Source organism: Capricornis sumatraensis, chromosome 3 (genome assembly GCF_032405125.1).
Source record: "Capricornis sumatraensis isolate serow.1 chromosome 3, serow.2, whole genome shotgun sequence".
Lineage (NCBI taxonomy): Eukaryota > Metazoa > Chordata > Mammalia > Artiodactyla > Bovidae > Capricornis > Capricornis sumatraensis.
Genome location: NC_091071.1, coordinates 42,898,288 through 42,908,078, shown reverse-complemented (window position 1 = coordinate 42,908,078; position 9,791 = coordinate 42,898,288). Strand labels below are relative to the sequence as shown.

Sequence of the window (9,791 nt, the reverse complement as noted above, 5' to 3'; positions counted from 1 at the left end):
ATATATATATGAATCAAAGTAGTCGCATGGCAGTTGCTTCTCAGGAGATATTATCAAGAATGAGTGAAAAGGAATTTCTAGAGGAAATTTAAACTTACAACCAGCAAAACTTCACCCACTGAGATTCCATACAGCCTACAAATCCTTCTTCAGTCCTGACACCTTCCAAGTTTTCTGTTGAAAATTTTTAATTCATACAGCATTAATTCTCTAATTCCTCCATTGACCCTCTGATATAGCCCCCTAAAACACAATCATTGGTCTATTTCCAACTTCAAATCTTCCCTTTGGTCTTAGAGTAGAAACAACATTTACTCAGGACATTTTTATTCACTGCTCTTGGATTAGTCTCATCTCTTCTTATCTCTTCATCATAATAAACCACATATCATTTAGTCTTGATTTGTTGAAAGGTTCATTCCTCACCAGAAATTTCAAACGACCATTTTAATAGATTAAATGCTGATTCTATCATCTTCCAGGCCTAGACATTGTGAGAAAAAGTGCTGTTTCCTATGAATTTGAGATAATTATGCACAATTTACTAAATACCATTACCCCAGTACCATGCTCAAGCATTACTCTATGTTCAAATTATGGAATAAATAGCTCCAGTTCATCACTGAGTCTAAGAAAGTGACATCTGTGCTAAATAACATGGGTTTCTGTGTTGCAGTCAGAGAAGTTTAGATTTATAGTTATTAATAATGTAAGATGACCTGGTGTTCGCCATGTATATAGAGGAGCATTACAGGTATTCCCAGTTTTCTGAAGTTAATTTAAGCACTTGGTGTTTATGAAGAACAACATTAATATTTGATTATACTAATTTTTTAAAAATGGAGTTTTTACGAAAGCCAACACACAAGACACCATAATCATACAAATGTTGGTGAGGTTTTTAATATTTTTTTTAAATTGAAGCACAATTAATTTGCAATGTTGGGTTAGCTTCAAGTGCACAGGAAGGTGATTTATTTATAAATATACATATATATGTATAAATATGTGTATATATATATATATATATTCTATTTGAGATTCTTTTCCATTTTAGATTACTATTACCATACTAATGTTTCTTTGTAAAAGTGAAGTGGTATAACTTGAACTTTCAAAAAATGAATAAACTTGTACTGCTGAAGTATATCATAACATGTGAGACAAAGCTACAACACATTAACACCATCGTCACAAAAGAGGTAAATCATTAAGATCACAGATAATTTTCTTATCTACATAAAAAAACATACCACAGACAACTCATTTGAAAGAAATTGAGTTAGAAGACCTACCTAGGTTGAAAGTTTGTAAGGCATCTGTATGTCTTCTTTGGAGAAATGTCTATTTAGTTCTTTGGCCCATTTTTTGATTGGGTCGTTTATTTTTCTGGAATTGAGTTGCATAAGTTGCTTGTATATTTTTGAGATTAGTTGTTTGTCAATTTCTTCATTTGCTATTATTTTATCCCATTCTGAAGGCTGTCTTTTCACCTTGCTTATAGTTTCCTTTGTTGTGCAGAAGCTTTTAAGTTAAATTAGGTCCCATTTGTTTATTTTTGCTTTTATTTCCAATATTCTGGGAGGTGGGTCATAGAGGATCCTGCTGTGATTGATGTAAGAGAGTGTTTTGCCTATGTTCTCCTCTAGGTGCTTTATAGGTTCTGTCTTATGTTTAGATCTTTAATTCATTTTGAGTTTATTTTTGTGTGTGGTGTTAGAAAGTGTTCTAGTTTTATTCTTTTACAAGTGGTTGACCAGTTTTCCCAGAGCCACTTGTTAAAGAGATTGTCTGTAATCCAGATGGCTAACAAACACATGAAAAGATGCTCAACATCACTCATTATCAGAGAAATGCAAATCAAGACCACAATGAGGTACTATTTCATGCCACTCAAAATGGCTGTGATACAAATCTCTACAAGCTATAAATGCTAGAGAGGGTGTGGAAGAAAGGAAACCCTCTTACACTGTTGGTGGGAATGCAAACTAGTACAGCCACTATGGAGAACAGTGTGGAGATTCCTTTAAAAACTGGAAATAGAACTGCCTTATGACCCAGCAATCCCACTGCTGGGCATACAAACCAAGGAAATCAGAATTGAAAGAGACACGTGTACTCCAATGTTCATCGCAGCACTGTTTATTATAGCCAGGACATGGAAACAACCTAGATGTCCATCAGTTGATGAATGGATAAGAAAGGTGTGGTACATAATACAATGGAGTATTACTCAGCCATTAAAAAGAATTCATTTGAATCAGTTCTAATGAGGTGGACGAAACTGAGGCTATTATACAGAGTGAAATAAGCCGAAAAGAAAAACACCAATACAGTATACTAACGCATATATATGGAATTTAGAAAGATGGTAATGCTAACCTTGTATGCGAGACAGCAAAAGAGACACAGATGTATAGAACAGTCTTTTGGACTCTGTGGGAGAGGGCAAGGGTGAGATGATTTAGGAAAATGACATTGAAACAAGTATAATATCATATATGAAATGAATTGCCAATCCAGGTTCAATGTATGATACTGGATGCTTGGGGCTGGTGCACTGGGACAACCCAGAGGGATGGTACGGGGAGGGAGGAGGAACGGGGATTCAAGATGGGGAACATGTGTATACCTGTGATGGATTCATGTTGATGTATGGCAAAACCAATTATATGATTATCTCAATAGATGCAGAGAAGGCCTTTGACAAAATTCAACATCCATTTATGATAAAAACTCTCCAGAAAGCAGGAATAGAGGGAACATACCTCAACATAATAAAAGCTATCTATGACAAACCCACAGAAAACATTATCCTCAATGGTGAAAAATTGAAAGCATTTCTCCTAAAGTCAGGAACAAGACAAGGGTGCCCACTTTCACCGCTACTATTCAACATAGTTTTGGAAGTTTTGGCCACAGCAATCACAGCAGAAAAAGTATTAAAAGGAATCCAAATTGGAAAAGAAGAAGTAAAACTCTCACTCTTTGCAGATGACATGATCCTCTACATAGAAAACCCTAAGGACTCCACCAGAAAATTTCTAGAGCTCATCAATGAATATAGTAAAGTTGCAGGATATAAAATCAACACACAGAAATCCCTTGCATTCCTATACACTAACAATGAGAAAGTAGAAAAAGAAATTAAGGAAACAATTCCATTCACCATTGCAACAAAAAGAATAAAATACTTAGGAATATATCTACCTAAAGAAACTAAAGACCTATACATAGAAAACTATAAAACACTGATGATCTAATTAAAATTAAAAGCTTCTGCACAACAAAGGAAAATAAAAGCAAGGTGAAAAGACAGCCTTCTGAATGGGAGAAAATAATAGCAAATGAAGCAACTGACAAACAACTAATCTCAAAAATATACAAGCAACTTATGCAGCTCAATTCCAGAAAAATAAACGACCCAATCAAAAAATGGGCCAAAGAACTAAATAGACATTTCTCCAAAGAAGACATACGGATGGCTAACAAACACATGAAAAGATGCTCAACATCACTCATTATCAGAGAAATGCAAATCAAAACCACAATGAGGTACCACTTCACACCAGTCAGAATGGCTGCGATCCAAAAATCTGCAAGCAATAAATGCTGGAGAGGGTGTGGAGAAAAGGGAACCCTCCTACACTGTTGGTGGGAATGCAAACTAGTACAGCCACTATGGAGAACAGTGTGGAGATTCCTTAAAAAATTGCAAACAGAACTACCTTATGACCCAGCAATCCCACTGCTGGGCATACACACCGAGGAAACCAGAATTGAAAGAGACACATGTACCCCAATGTTCATCGCAGCACTGTTTATAATAGCCAGGACATGGAAACAACCTAGATGTCCATCAGCAGATGAATGGATAACAAAGCTGTGGTACATGTACACAATGGAGTATTACTCAGCCGTTAAAAAGAATTCATTTGAATCAGTTCTGATGAGATGGATGAAACTGGAGCCGATTATAGAGAGTGAAGTAAGCCAGAAAGAAAAACACCAATACAGTATACTAACACATATATATGGAATTTAGAAAGATGGCAATGACGACCCTGTATGCAAGACAGGAAAAAAGACACAGCGGTGTGTAACGGACTTTTGGACTCAGAGAGAGGGAGAGGGTGGGATGATTTGGGAGAATGGCATTCTATCATGTATACTATCATGTAAGAATTGAATCGCCAGTCTATGTCTGACGCAGGATACAGCATGCTTGGGGCTGGTGCATGGGGATGACCCACAGAGATGTTATGGGGAGGGAGGTGGGAGGGGTTTCATGTTTGGGAACACATGTAAGAATTAAAGATTTTAAAATTAAAAAAAAAATAAAAGAAAAAAATAAAACACTGATGAAAGAAATCAAAGAGGACACTAATAGATGGAGAAATATACCATGTTCATGGATCAGATGAATCAATATAGTGAAAATGAGTATACTACCCAAAGGAATCTACAGATTCAATGCAATCCCTGTGAAGCTACCAGCGATATTTTTCACAGAACTAGAACAAATAATTTCAAGATTTGTATGGAAATACAAAAAACCTCGAATAGCCAAAGCAATCTTGAGAAAGAAGAATGGAACTGGAGGAATCAACTACCCTGACTTCAGGCTCTACTACAAAGCCACAGTCATCAAAACAGTATGGTACTGGCACAAAGAGAAATATAGATCAATGGAACAAAATAAAAAGCCCAGAGATAAATCCACACACCTATGGACACCTTATCTTTGACAAAGGAGGCAAGAATATACAATGGAGTAAAGACAATCTCTTTAACAAGTGGTGCTGGGAAAACTGGTCAACCACTTGTAAAAGAATGAAACTAGATCACTTTCTAACACCACACACAAAATTAAACTCAAAATGGATTGAAGATCTAAATGTAAGACCAGAAACTATAAAACTCCTAGAGGAGAACATAGGCAAAACACTCTCCGACATAAATCACAGCAGAATCCTCTATGATCCACCTCCCAGAATTCTGGAAATAAAAGCAAAAATAAACAAATGGGATCTAATTAATATTAAAATCTTCTGCACAACAAAGGAAACTATAAGCAAGGTGAAAAGACAGCCTTCTGAATGGGAGAAAATAATAGCAAATGAAGAAATTGACAAACAACTAATCTCAAAAATATACAAGCAACTTATGCAACTCAATTCCAGAAAAATAAACGACCCAATCAAAAAATTGGCCAAAGAACTAAATAGACATTTCTCCAAAGAAGACATATGGATGGCTAACAAACACATGAAAAAATGCTCAACATCTCTCATTATTAGTGAAATGCAAATCAAAACCGCAATGAGGTACCCGACTTCACACCAGTCAGAATGTCTGAGATCCAAAAGTCTGCAAGCAATAAATGCTGGAGAGGGTGTGGAGAAAAGGGAACCCTCCTACACTGTTGGTGGGAATGCAAACTAGTACAGCCACTATGGAGAACAGTGTGGAGATTCCTTAAAAATTGCAAATAGAACTGCCATATGACCCAGCAATCCCACTGCTGGGCATACACACCGAGGAAACCAGAATTGAGAGATATACATATACCCCAATATTCATCGCAGCACTGTTCATAATAGCCAGGACATGGAAACAACCTAGATGTCCATCAGCAGATGAATGGAAAAGAAAGCAGTGGTACATATACACAATGGAGTATTACTCAGCCATTAAAAAGAATACATTTGAATCAGTTCTAATGAGATGGATGAAACTGGAGCCAATTATACAGAGTGAAGTAAGCCAGAAAGAAAAACACCAATACAGTATACTAACACATATATATGGAATTTAGAAAGATGGCAATGATGACCCTTTATGCAAGACAGCAAAAAAGACACAGATGTGTAGAGCGGACTTTTGGACTCAGAGGGAGAGGGAGAGGGTGGGATGATTTGGGAGAATGGCATTGAAACATGTATACTATCATGTAAGAAACAAATCACCAGTCCATGCAGGATACAGCATGCTTGGGGCTGGTGCACAGGGATGACCCAGAGAGTTGTTATGCGGAGGGAGGTGGGAGGGGGGTTCATATTTGGGAACGCATGCACACCCGCGATGGATTCATGTCAATGTATGGCAAAATCAATACAGTATTGTAAAGTAAAATAAAGTAAAAATAAAAATTTAATAAAAAAAATAAAAACTACATACATCAAAGGAAGCCTTTGACAAAATAAAAAGAAAAAAACAATACAATATTGTAAAGTAATTAATCTCCAATTAAAATAAATAAATTTATATTTTTAATAAAATAAAGTTTGTAAGGGAACTTCATTCTAGAGTTATAGATTCTGGGCACACTTTATTGGAGAAGCATGTGTGATGTGAGGCAAGGAAATCAGTAAACCTGTTTTGGCTTCAATTTGCTTCTCTGTAAATTGGGAATAATGATAATGAAACTACCAGTTTTGGTTCTGGATAAATCAGCTGAAGTGAATGTGCCAGGTAGATAATAAAGGGTTCACATAATATACTTATATGAATCAGATCTACAGAGCAGCGGGTTTGGAAATTGACCATATGCTTTTCTGTTGAGATTTGCAAGAGATGTTTACTCTTATTTCAAATTGTTCCTCAAGTCTTGGTATAAAAAATGAAAATGTTTTATTTATATTCAATAAAAAATGTGAGCCATAGGGATATTTTAGAAAAAGAGAGCAAATAAATAGTAATTTCAAATTTTCTGCTTTATCTTCTCTATTAAAAAGGGAATTAGAGATAGTTTGTAAAATATTATTTCCTTCTTTTGTCAGTGACAGTCATTTTGCTTTTGATAAATCCATAGTGCAGGGGAAAAATTAGCTATTATCCCCTCATTCAACTCCCTCTTCACCATGCATTTACCCGATATTTCTATCCAATGTTTGCTTTACCACAGGGTAAGTAAAAATGGGGGAAAAAATGAGATTAAGGTCCTATGGGAAAGCCAATTTCATCAAAGTAACATATATGAGAAATCTGAAAAAGCAGCAGTAAGACTGGAGAAAAACTTCTTACTCTACAGTCATCAAACTGTGGATTTAATGTTATTTTCATTGCCCATTCTGAACCTATGAACACTGAAACTTTGGCAGTGTACATTAAAATATCAGTATGCTTAGAATAATGCCTGCTGCTACTGCTACTGCTACTGCTAAGTCGCATCAGTCGTGTCTGACTCTGCGCGATCCCATAAACGGCAGCCCACCAGGCTCCCCCGTCCCTGCGATTCTCCAGGCAAGAACACTGGAGTGGGTTGCCATTTCCTTCTCCAATGCACGAAAGTGAAAAGTGAAAGTGAAGTCGCTCAGTTATGTTCGACTCTTCGTGACCCCGTGGTCTGCAGCCCAACAGGCTCCTCCGTCCATGGGATTTTCCAGGCAAGAGTACTGGAGTGGGGTGCCATCGCCTTCTCCAGCCAAGATTTAAAAAATCAACAAGTGTTAGTTTCTGGATCTCTCTCTCTCTTTTAATGATCTACAAAATTTCTTATTTTTCTTTCACACTTTACAACAAGTATAGCCCTCTAAATGTATATAAACAATCACTTTCTTGCCAGTATGAACAGCCTAAGTCACTCTCCTCTTCAACAAACTCTTGATGGCATTTTTCACCTCTGTGTTTCTCACTGTGTAAATGATGGGATTTAACATGGGAGTGAGGATTGCAAAGAACATAGCCACAAATTTGTCCACAGGGTAGGTGAGCACAGGACGCATATAGGTGAATATACAGGGACCAAAAAAGAGCACCACTACCGTGAAATGGGAGCCACATGTAGAGAGGGCTTTGCGTCATGCTTCAGAGCCATGGGATTTCAGAGAGTGCAGGATGACTGTGTAGGAGATGAGGAGCATGATAAAAAAAACTCTAAGCACATTCCTGCAGTGTTAGCTGCCACCATGATGCCCAGCTTGTAGGTGTCACTGCAGGCGAGTTCCAACAGTGAGAAGAAATCACACATGAAGTGATCAATGACGTTGGGACCACAGAAGGTCAAGTTGACAATGAAAAGAATCTGCACGGTGGCATGCAGGATGCCCCCAATCCAGGCCACCACCACCAGGAGCTGGCAGAGCCCCTGTCTCATGATGGTCGTGTAGTGCAGAGGCTTGCAGATGGCCACGTAGCGGTCATAGGACATGGAAATGAGAAGGATGATCTCTGAACCTCCCATTATCTGTTCCAGAAAGATCTGAATCAGGCAGCCACTCCAGGAGATGGTTCTCCTCTGGTACAGCAGGTCAGTTATCAGTTTGGGGGTTGTGACAGAGGTGAAGATGCCATCTATGAAGGATAAGTGAGTGAGAAAGAAGTACATGGGAGCTAAAAGTGTGGGGCTGAGGGAGATGGTTATGACAATGAGCAGGCTGGCCAACACAGTAAATAGGAAGATGAGCAAAAAGACAATGAAGAGCATTTTCTGCAAGTGTGGATTCTGTGTGAGTCCCAAGAGAACAAACTCAGTCACGTTGTTGGGAGGTGTGAGGACATCCATTTAGGAAGTAATACCTTCCTATGTCCTGAATTATCTATAAATAAGTAAAAAAAAAATGATATCCATTAACCATGAAAGAAATTTGATCTGAATTTCTTACAACAAAGAAAGAATGATTATTTTACTGTGGAGCATGTCCTTGTCACTTTTGCCTCAGTTTTTGTTTCAAGCCTTTTTAAAATTTTTTCCAGGATGATTTCCATCTCTACAGACACCTAGCACCTGTCACCTGTTAAACACCCATAGAGCAATGTTTGGTGTGTAATGTATTGAGAAATCAGTGTTCTGTCTACATGAGATCTAGATTCTTCTATTATTTCAGCTCAAAGTGATTCTGCAAAGTCATCTCAGTGCCTCATGAACCCTCCTCTCTGTCCATCAACTTACAAATTATAATTCTCAGATGTATCTTGTAAGTTGAGAAGTGCTACACACATATAAGAGTTATTGTCTATTCCATGTGAATTTACATTTGAAATGTCACCTCTAACTGTGGAAAGAAATATACTATCAACAAGTGTCTATCACAAGCAGGGAGCAAAGGGAAATACATATGTCACTGATGACGCACTATGCTTGGAACCATTCAGAACACAAAGATTTTCAGCTCTGTTTCCACTCTTACCATGCACATCTGCATGATAACTCACTTCTGTTGTGTCTAACTCTTTGTGACTCTATGGACTATAGCTCGCCAGGTTCCCCTGTCCATGGGATTCTCCAGGCAAGAATACTAGAATGGGTTGACATGCCCTTCTCCAGAAGATCTTCCCAACCCAGGGACTGAACCCATATCTCTTATGTCTCCTGAACTGGCAGGAGGGTTCTTTATCAGTAGCACCACTTGGAGCTCTTACCACAGAATCTGCTACTATGGCTTCAGTGCCTGAAACCTATTAGGTGATGAGCAAATGTTTGATAAGTTGCCATTCACCATGGGCAAATAGGGCTTCCTTGGTGGCTCAGCTGGTAAAGGATCTGCCTGAAATACAGAAGACCTGGGCTCAATCCCTCGGTCAGGAGGATGCCCTAGAGGAGAAAATGGCAACCCCCTCTAGTATTGTTGCCTGGAGAACCCCATTAACAGAAAGAGCCTGGCAGTCTATAGTCATGGGGCTGTAAAGAGTGGGACATGACTGAGAGACTAACATGCATGGGGAAATTATGACTGCTTCCCCTGACAATAAACCTAGAAGGATGTCAAGTGCTCTTTTTTTTTTTTTTCCTGCTGGAGTGTGAAAAAGTTGGTGTAAAGCTCAATATTCAGAAACTAGGATCATGGCAT

The 9,791-nt window shown here is 38.1% G+C and overlaps 1 pseudogene; it reads right to left on the bottom strand.

The window, feature by feature from the left end:
• Positions 1 to 7,577: 7,577 nt before the first annotated feature.
• On the bottom strand, positions 7,578 to 8,506 carry LOC138076427 (olfactory receptor 4C3D-like; annotated as a pseudogene).
• Between the last annotated feature and the right edge of the window lie 1,285 nt (positions 8,507 to 9,791).